The sequence below is a fragment of the Aegilops tauschii genome, chromosome 2 (assembly GCF_002575655.3).
Source record: "Aegilops tauschii subsp. strangulata cultivar AL8/78 chromosome 2, Aet v6.0, whole genome shotgun sequence".
NCBI classification, from domain to species: Eukaryota; Viridiplantae; Streptophyta; class Magnoliopsida; order Poales; family Poaceae; genus Aegilops; species Aegilops tauschii.
In genome coordinates, this window is record NC_053036.3 from 26,191,346 (window position 1) to 26,203,499 (window position 12,154).

Below are 12,154 nucleotides of genomic sequence, written 5' to 3' on the forward strand. Positions count from 1 at the left end.
ATCTTGGGCAGCGCTGGGGACCGGCAAGTCGCGAGTTCTTACCTCGAAGGCGTCATTCTGGCAAACCAAGATAAGGACAACTTCCTCGTGCCTTACTTTCCCGAGTGAGTCCTCCCCTCAACCGCCCCGTAACATATGAATTCTTAGATTTCGATCGTTTTTCTTTTAACATTCCGTGTTTTCTGCAGTGACACACATTGCACGCTCATCCTCCTAAGCCCCAAATATTCCATGGCCACGTATTTTGACCCGGACCGTCAGTCGAACGTAGACTACACAAATGTCAAGAAGGTTCTTGATGATGTTCTCCCCGGCTACGTCAAATCTGGAGGCACCTTCACCAGGCCTATTCATAAGTACGACAAGCACGTGTTCTCGCACAATACGACGTTCTGCTGCGTCAAGCAGCCGCCTGGCGGTCAGAAGGATGCCTACTACGCCATCCATCACATGCAGGCGATCGTGCGGGACCATAATCACCTTCTCCTACCAAATAATCTCAAAGATTGGGCCGCAAGCTTGGGGGCAATCCAGGACGCGGACATCAGCCAAGAATTCTTTCGCATCCAGTCGGAGTTTGCGGAAATCATCCATCAAGATGTCCTTCGTACCTCGGGGCTGTTCTACCTCAGAAATCAACCGTCCAACAGTGACATCGATACAATCCTACAAATGCAGGCTGACAACGCCCGTTGTTTCATGACTCCCACGATAGACGGCGGCTTCATCCACGCTCCGGTCCCTTGAGTCGAGTCGAAAGCAGTGATGCTGTGTCTAGTTCTGAAACATCGATTGGCTCATGTTGTAATTAAACTTTAATGAACTTGTAGTATGTCTCTTTGGTTTCGAGAGTCGTTCAACTTAGATGTAATCGATGCTACTAATATCTTGCTTTTCTCTTCCAATCGTTCTGTTGCATACTTATATATTGCTTATGTATTGTCTGTGAATTGGTACTAACGTTTTGTTTGGCTACTGCATAGCGATGCCGTGGTATGTCGTGTACAAGGGTAATGTTCCCGGAGTCTACGACGACTGGGAGGAGTGTCGGAGACAGGTTCACCGATTCAGCGGTAACAGTTACAAAGGGTACGCCACTAGGGCCGAGGCCAAATCTAGATACGACCGCTATCTAGCGGGAGAGGGGAGGGAGCGTTGGAGGAACCGGATGAAGACGAGTTTCATCGTGATGATGCTCATCGTGATGACCGCAGCTCTCTTCTATGTGATGGTAGTTTAGATGATCGATATCGACTTGTAATGTGAAGACAAACTCGCGGTCTCGAGACTTGTAATATAATGTTCTATCTTTGTTCGGTCTTTTCAATTCGGAGACTAATATGATGAATTGTATTCGGAGACTAAAATGATGAATTGTATAATCTTCTATAGTATTCGATGAATCTGTTGTTGATGTGTGCTGTCTATATTTTGTCCAATTATACATTTTGTAACCTGTGCAAAAAACAGAAAATTAAAAAATAAAAAACCTAATATTCATACTAATGGCGCATCACATCATAGTGCGCCATTAGTATGCCAGAGCATACTAATGGCGCATCACTAAACAGTGCGCCATTAGTATGCCGAAGTTACTAATGGCGCATCCCGTTGCTGTGCGCCATTAGTATGCCAAAACACCTGGGTATAGATGGCACCCTGGGAGGCATACTAATGGCGCACTCTTGTATATACTAATGGCGCATCTGGGGTGCGCCATTAGTATACCAGATACTAATGGCGCACCAGTGGTGCGCCATTAGTAAAATATACTAATGGCGTGCTACTAATGGCGCACCACTAATGCGCCATTAATGGCCAAATTAGGTGCGCCATTAGTAGGCCTTTTCCTAGTAGTGCCTTCCTCGCCGATGCCACCCTATCTTTCCTTCTCCCACACCCCCCGCTACCACCCTAGCTCCCCCCAGCCGCCGCCATCCTATCTTTCCTTATATACCTCCCCCTGCCCCGTTGACACCCATGCCTTTTTCTTTCCCTCTGTCGTCACCATGTCTTCCTTTCCCGACGACGGTACCCTACCTTTCCTTATATACATCCCCACAGACTTGGTGGGACTCCTCCTCCCTCCCTCCCAGAGGCGCTCCCGCGGGGGCCCTAGGAGGAAACCCTGGCGCCGCCTCCCCGCCCCCCTCGCCTCAACCCCCTCCCTCCCCACCGTCGGGGGCGTCTTCGACAAAAGACCATGTGGCGTTGGCACCAACGGGGCGGCTCTCTCCCGCACACAGTTGGTGGGCTCCGCGGGGCACCTCCCCTCTGCTTGGTGGCGCCGGGCGTCGGGGCAGGCCCTGCCCCGGCTCCTTCCCTCCTCCCGGCGTCCTGCGGTCACCAGCGCCGCCTCCTCCCCTTTTCTAGGGCTCGGGGCTCAGGTGCCCAGGCGCGAGCTGGTGGCGGATCTGGCCCCTTGCCCCGTTCTGGATGGTGGTGGTGTTGGGAATCGTAGCATAATTTTAAAATTTTCCTACGCCCACCAAGATGCATCTATGGAGTGTACTAGCAACGAGGGGAAAGGAGTGCATCTACATACCCTTGTAGATCGCGAGCGGAAGCGTTCCAATGAACGTGGATGACGGAGTCGTACTCGCCGTGATCCAAATCACCGATGACCGAGTGCCGAACGGACGGCACCTCCGCGTTCAACACACATACGGTGCAGCGACGTCTCCTCCTTCTTGATCCAGCAAGGGGGAAGGAGAGGTTGATGGAGATCCAACAGCACGACGGCGTGGTGGTGGATGTAGCGGGTCTCCGGCAGGGCTTCGCCGAGCTTCTGCGAGAGAGAGAGAGAGAGGTGTTGCAGGGGAGGAGGGAGGCGCCCAAGGCTGTGTTAGTACTGCCCTCCCTCCCCCCTTTATATAGGCCCCCTGGGAGGGGGGCGCCGGCCAAGATCCCATCTAGGGTGGGGGCGGTGGCCAAGGGGGGTGCCTTGCCCCCTAAGGCAAGTGGGAAGCCCCCCCACCCTAGGGTTCCCAACCCTAGGCGCATGGGGGGAGGCCCATGGGGGGGGCGCCCAGCCCACTAGGGGCTGGTTCCCTTCCCACTTCAGCCCACGGGGCCCTCCGGGATAGGTGGCCCCACCCGGTGGACCCCCGGGACCCTTCCGGTGGTCCCAGTACAATACCGGTAACCCCCAAAACTTTCCCGGTGGCCGAAACTTGACTTCCTATATATAATTCTTCACCTCCGGACCATTCCTGAACTCCTCGTGATGTCCGGGATCTCATCCGGGACTCCGAACAACTTTCGGGTTTCCGCATACACATATCTCTACAACCCTAGCGTCACCGAACCTTAAGTGTGTAGACCCTACGGGTTCGGGAGACATGCAGACATGACCGAGACGCCTCTCCGGTCAATAACCAACAACGGGATCTGGATACCCATGTTGGCTCCCACATGTTCCACGATGATCTCATCGGATGAACCATGGTGTCGAGGATTCAATCAATCCCGTATGCAATTCCCTTTGTCAATCGGTATGTTACTTGCCCGAGATTCGATCGTCGGTATCCCAATACCTTGTTCAATCTCGTTACCGGCAAGTCTCTTTACTCGTACCGCAATGCATGATCCCGTGACTAACGCCTTAGTCACATAGAGCTCATTATGGTGATGCATTACCGAGTGGGCCCAGAGATACCTCTCCGTCACACGGAGTGACAAATCCCAGTCTCGATCCGTGCCAACCCAACAGACACTTTCGGAGATACCCGTAGTGCACCTTTATAGTCACCCAGTTACGTTGTGACGTTTGGCACACCCAAAGCACTCCTACGGTATCCGGGAGTTGCACGATCTCATGCTCTAAGGAAAAGATACTTGACATTGGAAAAGCTCTAGCAAACGAAACTACACGATCTTTTATGCTATGCTTAGGATTGGGTCTTGTCCATCACATCATTCTCCTAATGATGTGATCCCGTTATCAATGACATCCAATGTCCATAGTCAGGAAACCATGACTATCTGTTGATCAATGAGCTAGTCAACTAGAGGCTTACTAGGGACACGTTGTGGTCTATGTATTCACACATGTATTACGATTTCCGGACAATACAATTATAGCATGAACAATAGACAATTACCATGAACAAAGAAATATAATAATAACCATTTATTATTGCCTCTAGGGCATATTTCCAACAGTCTCCCACTTGCACTAGAGTCAATAATGTAGTTACATTGTAATGAATCGAACACCCATTGCGTCCTGGTGTTGATCATGTTTTGCTCTAGGGAGAGGTTTAGTCAACGGATCTGCTACATTCAGGTCCGTATGTACTTTACAAATATCTATGTCTCCATTTTGAACACTTTCACGAATGGAGTTGAAGCGACGCTTGATATGCCTGGTCTTCCTGTGAAACCTGGGCTCCTTCGCAAGGGCAATAGCTCCAGTGTTGTCACAGAAGAGAGTCATCGGGCCCGACGCATTGGGAATCACCCCTAGGTCGGTAATGAAATCCTTCATCCAGACTGCTTCCTGTGCTGCCTCCGAGGCTGCCATGTACTCCGCTTCACATGTAGATCCCGCCACGACGCTTTGCTTGCAACTGCACCAGCTTACTGCTCCTCCATTCAAAATATACACGTATCCGGTCTGTGACTTCGAGTCATCCAGATCTGTGTCGAAGCTAGCATCGACGTAACCCTTTACGACGAGCTCTTCCTCACCTCCATAAATGAGAAACATATCCTTAGTCCTTTTCAGGTACTTCAGGATATTCTTGACCGCTGTCCAGTGTTCCATGCCGGGATTACTTTGGTACCTTCCTACCAAACTTACGGCAAGGTTTACATCAGGTCTGGTACACAGCATGGCATACATAATAGACCCTATGGCCGAGGCATAGGGGATGACACTCATCTTTTCTATATCTTCTCCCGTGGTCGGGCATTGAGCCGTGCTCAACTGCACACCTTGCAATACAGGCAAGAACCCCTTCTTGGACTGATCCATACTGAACTTCTTCAATATCTTGTCAAGGTATGTACTCTGTGAAAGACCAATGAGGCGTCTTGATCTATCTCTATAGATCTTGATGCCTAATATATAAGCAGCTTCTCCAAGGTCCTTCATTGAAAAACACTTATTCAAATAGGCCTTTATACTTTCCAAGAATTCTATATCATTTCCCATCAATAGTATGTCATCCACATATAATATGAGAAATGCCACAGAGCTCCCGCTCACTTTCTTGTAAACACAGGCTTCTCCATAAGTCTGTGTAAACCCAAACGCTTTGATCATCTCATCAAAGCGAATGTTCCAACTCCGAGATGCTTGCACCAGCCCATAGATTGAGCGCTGGAGCTTGCATACTTTGTTAGCATTCTTAGGATCGACAAAACCTTCCGGCTGCATCATATACAACTCTTCCTTAAGGAAGCCGTTAAGGAATGCCGTTTTGACGTCCATCTGCCATATTTCATAATCATAGTATGCGGCAATTGCTAACATGATTCGGACGGACTTCAGCTTCGCTACGGGTGAGAAAGTCTCATCGTAGTCAACCCCTTGAACTTGTCGATAACCCTTAGCGACAAGTCGAGCTTTGTAGATGGTCACATTACCATCTGCGTCCGTCTTCTTCTTAAAGATCCATTTGTTTTCTATGGCTCGCCGCTCATCGGGCAAGTCAGTCAAAGTCCATACTTTGTTTTCATACATGGATTCTATCTCGGATTTCATGGCTTCTAGCCATTTGTCGGAATCCGGGCCCGCCATCGCTTCTTCATAGTTCGAAGGTTCACCGTTGTCTAACAACATGATTTCCAGGACAGGGTTGCCGTACCACTCTGGTGCGGAACGTGTCCTTGTGGACCTACGAAGCTCAGTAACTTGATCTGAAGCTTCATGATCATCATCATTAACTTCCTCCCAGGTCGGTGTAGGCACCACAAGAACATTTTCCCGCGCTGCGCTACTTTCCGGTTTGGAAGGGGTGACTATCACCTCATCAAGTTCCACTTTCCTCCCACTCAATTCTTTCGAGAGAAACTCCTTCTCCAGAAAGGACCCGTTCTTGGCAACGAAGATCTTGCCTTCGGATCTGAGGTAGAAGGTATACCCAATAGTTTCCTTAGGGTATCCTATGAAGACGCATTTTTCCGACTTGGGTTCGAGCTTTTCAGGTTGAAGTTTCTTGACATAAGCATCGCATCCCCAAACTTTTAGAAACGACAGCTTAGGTTTCTTCCCAAACCATAATTCATACGGTGTCGTCTCAACGGATTTCGACGGAGCCCTATATAAAGTGAATGTGGTAGTCTCTAAAGCATAGCCCCAAAATGAGAGCGGTAAATCGGTAAGAGACATCATAGATCGCACCATATCCAATAGAGTGCGATTACGACGTTCGGACACACCATTTCTCTAAGGTGTTCCAGGCGGCGTGAGTTGTGAAACTATTCCACATTTCCTTAAGTGTGTACCAAATTCGTGACTTAAATATTCTCCACCACGATGTGATCGTAAGAATTTTATTTTCCTGTCACGTTGATTCTCAACTTCACTCTGAAATTCCTTGAACTTTTCAAAGGTTTCAGACTTGTGTTTCATTAGGTAGACATACCCATATCTACTTAAATCATCAGTGAGAGTGAGAACATAACGATATCCTCCGCGAGCCTCAACACTCATTGGACCACACACATCGGTATGTATGATTTCCAATAAGTTGGTTGCTCGCTCCATTGTTCCGGAGAACGGAGTCTTGGTCATCTTACCCATGAGGCATGGTTCGCACGTGTCAAATGATTCGTAATCAAGAGACTCCAAAAGTCCATCTGCATGGAGCTTCTTCATGCGCTTGACACCAATGTGACCAAGGCGGCAGTGCCACAAGTATGTGGGACTATCGTTATCAACTTTACATCTTTTGGTATAAACACTATGAACATGTGTAACATCACGTTCGAGATTCATCAAAAATAAACCATTGACCAGCGGGGCATGACCATAAAACATATCTCTCAAATAAATAGAACAACCATTATTCTCGGATTTATATGAGTAGCCATCTCGAATTAAACGAGATCCAGATACAATGTTCATGCTCAAAGCTGGCACTAAATAACAATTATTGAGGTTTAAAACTAATCCCGTGGGTAGATGCAGAGGTAGCGTGCCGACGGCGATCACATTGACCTTGGAACCATTCCCGACGCGCATCGTCACCTCGTCCCTCGCCAGTCTCCGTTTATTCCGTAGTTCCTGTTTTGAGTTACAAATATGAGCAACCGCACCGGTATCAAATACCCAGGAGCTACTACGAGTACTGGTAAGGTACACATCAATTACATGTATATCACATATACCTTTGGTGTTGCCGGCCTTCTTCTTGTCTGCTAAGTATTTGGGGCAGTTCCGCTTCCAGTGACCACTTCCCTTGCAATAAAAGCACTCAGTCTCGGGCTTGGGTCCATTCTTTGACTTCTTCCCGGCAACTGGCTTACCGGGCGCGGCAACTCCCTTGCCGTCCTTCTTGAAGTTCTTCTTACCCTTGCCCTTCTTGAACTTAGTGGTTTTATTCGCCATCAACACTTGATGTTCTTTTCTGATCTCTACCTCAGCTGATTTCAGCATTGAATATACCTCAGGAATGGTCTTTTCCATCCCCTGCATATTGTAGTTCATCACAAAGCTCTTGAAGCTTGGTGGAAGCGACTGAAGGATTCTGTCAATGACCGCGTCATCCGGGAGATTAACTCCCAGCTAAGTCAAGCGGTTGTGCAACCCAGACATTCTGAGTATGTGCTCACTAACAGAACTGTTCTCCTCCATTTTACAGCTGAAGAACTTGTCGGAGACATCATATCTCTGGACCCGGGCATGAGCTTGGAAAACTAGTTTCAGCTCCTCGAACATCTCATATGCTCCATGTTTCTCAAAACGCTTTTGGAGACCCGGTTCTAGGCTGTAAAGCATGCCGCACTGAACGAGGGAGTAATCATCAGCACGCTGCTGCCAAGCGTTCATAACGTCTTGGTTCTGTGGGATTGGTGCATCACCTAGCGGTGCTTCTAAGACATAATCTTTCTTGGCTACTATGAGGATGAGCCTCAGGTTCCGGACCCAGTCCGTATAGTTGCTGCCATCATCTTTCAGCTTGGTTTTCTCTAGGAATGCGTTGAAATTGAGGACAACGTTGGCCATTTGATCTACAATACATAGTGTAAAGATTTTTAGACTAAGTTCATGATAATTAAGTTCATCTAATCAAATTATTTAATGAACTCCCACTCAGATAGACATCCCTCTAGTCATCTAAGTGAAACATGATCCGAGTTTAACTAGGCCGTGTCCGATCATCACGTGAGACGGACTAGTCAAGATCGGTGAACATCTCCATGTTGATCGTATCTTCTATACGACTCATGCTCGACCTTTCGGTCCTCCATGTTCCGAGGCCATGTCTGTACATGCTAGGCTCGTCAAGTCAACCTAAGTGTATTGTGTGTGTTCCGAGGCCATGTCTGTACATGCTAGGCTCGTCAACACCCGTTGTATTCGAACGTTAGAATCTATCACACCCGATCATCACGTGGTGCTTCGAAACAACGAACCTTCGCAACGGTGCACAGTTAGGGTGAACACTTTCTTGAAATTATTATAAGGGATCATCTTACTTACTACCGTCGTTCTAAGCAAATAAGATGCAAAAACATGATAAACATCACATGCAATCAAATAGTGACATGATATGGCCAATATCATCATGCTCCTTTGATCTCCATCTTCGGGGCACCATGATCATCTTCGTCACCGGCATGACACCATGATCTCCATCATTGTGTCTTCATGAAGTCGTCACGCCAACGATTACTTCTACTTCTATGGCTAACGCGTTTAGCAACAAAGTAAAGTAATTTACATGGCGTTATTCAATGACACGCAGGTCATGCAAAATAATAAAGACAACTCCGATGGCTCCTGCCGGTTGTCATACTCATCGACATGCAAGTCGTGATTCCTATTACAAGAATATGATCAATCTCATACATCACATATATCATTCATCACATCTTCTGGCCATATCACATCACATAGCACTTGCTGCAAAAATAAGTTAGACGTCCTCTAATTGTTGTTGCAAGTTTTTACGTGGTTTGTAGGTTTCTAGCAAGAACGTTTTCTTACCTACGTATGACCACAACGTGATTTGCCAATTTCTATTTACCCTTCATAAGGACCCTTTTCATCGAATCTGTTCCGACTAAAGTAGGAGAGACAGACACCCGCTAGCCACCTTATGCAACTAGTGCATGTCAATCGGTGGAACCTGTCTCACGTAAGCGTACGTGTAAGGTCGGTCCGGGCCGCTTCATCCTACAATGCCGCCGAAACAAGAAAAGACTAGTAGCGGCAAGAAGAATTGGCAAACTCAACGCCCACAACTGCTTTGTGTTCTACTCGTGCATAGTAACTACGCATAGGCCTGGCTCATGATGCCACTGTTGGGAATCGTAGCATAATTTTGAAATTTTCCTACGCCCACCAAGATGCATCTATGGAGTGTACTAGCAACGAAGGGAAAGGAGTGCATCTACATACCCTTGTAGATCGCGAGCGGAAGCGTTCCAATGAACGTGGATGACGGAGTCGTACTCGCCATGATCCAAATCACCGATGACCGAGTGCCGATCGGACGGCACCTCCGCGTTCAACACACGTACGGCGCAGCGACGTCTCCTCCTTCTTGATCCAGCAAGGGGGAAGGAGAGGTTGATGGAGATCCAACAGCACGACGGCGTGGTGGTGGATGTAGCGGGTCTCCGGCAGGGCTTCGCCGAGCTTCTGCGAGAGAGAGAGAGGTGTTGCAGGGGAGGAGGGAGGCGCCCAAGGCTGTGTTAGTACTGCCCTCCCTCCCCCCCTTTATATAGGCCCCCTGGGAGGGGGGGGGGGCGCCGGCCAAGATCCCATCTAGGGTGGGGGCGGCGGCCAAGGGGGGTGCCTTGCCCCCCAAGGCAAGTGGGAAGCCCCCCCCCACCCTAGGGTACCCAACCCTAGGCGCATGGGGGGAGGCCCATGGGGGGCGCCCAGCCCACTAGGGGCTGGTTCCCTTCCCACTTTAGCCCACGGGGCACTCCGGGATAGGTGACCCCACCCGGTGGACCCCCGGGACCCTTCCGGTGGTCCCGGTACAATACCGGTAACCCCCGAAACTTTCCCGGTGGCCGAAACTTGACTTCCTATATATAATTCTTCACCTCCGGACCATTCCTGAACTCCTCGTGACGTCCGGGATCTCATCCGGGACTCCGAACAACTTTCGGGTTTCCGCATACAATATCTCTACAACCCTAGCGTCACCGAACCTTAAGTGTGTAGACCCGACGGGTTCGGGAGACATGCAGACATGACCGAGACGCCTCTCCGGTCAATAACCAACAGCGGGATCTGGATACCCATGTTGGCTCCCACATGTTCCACGATGATCTCATCGGATGAACCACGGTGTCGAGGATTCAATCAATCCCGTATGCAATTCCCTTTGTCAATCGGTATGTTACTTGCCCGAGATTCGATCGTCGGTATCCCAATACCTTGTTCAATCTCGTTACCGGCAAGTCTCTTTGCTCGTACCGCAATGCATGATCCCGTGACTAACGCCTTAGTCACATACAGCTCATTATGATGATGCATTACCGAGTGGGCCCAGAGATACCTCTCCGTCACACGGAGTGACAAATCCCAGTCTCGATCCGTGCCAACCCAACAGACACTTTCGGAGATACCCGTAGTGCACCTTTATAGTCACCCAGTTACGTTGTGACGTTTGGCACACCCAAAGCACTCCTACGGTATCCGGGAGTTGCACGATCTCATGGTCTAAGGAAAAGATACTTGACATTGGAAAAGCTCTAGCAAACGAAACTACACGATCTTTTATGCTATGCTTTGGATTGGGTCTTGTCCATCACATCATTCTCCTAATGATGTGATCCCGTTATCAATGACATCCAATGTCCATAGTCAGGAAACCATGACTATCTGTTGATCAACGAGCTAGTCAACTAGAGGCTTACTAGGGACACGTTGTGGTCTATGTATTCACACATGTATTACGATTTCCGGACAATACAATTATAGCATGAACAATAGACAATTACCATGAACAAAGAAATATAATAATAACCATTTATTATTGCCTCTAGGGCATATTTCCAACAGGTGGTTGGCGAGCGCGACGGATATGGGATTCCCTGCCCAGATCCGGTGGATGGTCAAGGTTGGCGTTGGCAAGGTGGCTGGCAGCCCTGATGAGGTGGTGGTGATGCGACTAGTGTCTCCGCTGCTCCGGTATGGGATGGCGGGGCTCCGGACAGATCTGGCCAGGGGGTGGAGACGCTGGTGTGGTGGTGGCAGATCGGCTGCGGCTGGTTTTTTCCGGCGTTCGCCCGTTTTTAGGTGGTCTGTGTCGGCCTTCTACCCCTTCCCCTGTCCGGGCGCTACCTCCATCAGAGGGTCGGCCCGATCCCAGCTGCGGTCCATCGCCCGTCTCGCGCCCGGTGCTGGAGGAGCGAGCTCGTCTCACGCCCGGCAGCAGGACGACCTTGTCTCGCTCCCGGTGTAGCAGGACGAGTCGATGGAGGCCAGATTTGGCCAGCCTATTGGGTCACGGCACTAGGGGCCGCCCAGGGATGCGAAAGGTGGGTCCTTTCCACTCGTATCTTTGGTTGGGGTAGCAGCAAGTCTCGGGTGAGGTGGTGGCAAGGTCTTGGATGCCGGGGCGGCGGCCCTAGTGGTGGTACCACGGTGCTCATGGGCAGAGCCCGCAGCTTGGTGCTGCCCGATGGCCATGGCCGTGTGGGCGACGTGGTCGCCGGGGTGTGGCGTTCGGTGGCGGTGAGAGTTGGCCGGGGTGAAAACCTTATCTATCGTCGGACGGACCGGCGACGCCGCTCGTCTCCTTCTTGAAGGTGTCGTCGCGGCTCTCATTGCCATCGTGTTGCTCCAGGGGAAACTCTGTCTCTCGGGTCGGACAGTGACAGCCTTCTGGTGTCGTAACCTTCCTGAAGGCGCCGCCTTGGAGCTTTCTGGTGTTGATCATTGCTTTATATATAAACGGGGCGAAAGCCTTTTTGGCATATAGACCTCCCCCACCTCGCTGCCACCCCAGCTTCCCCCTCC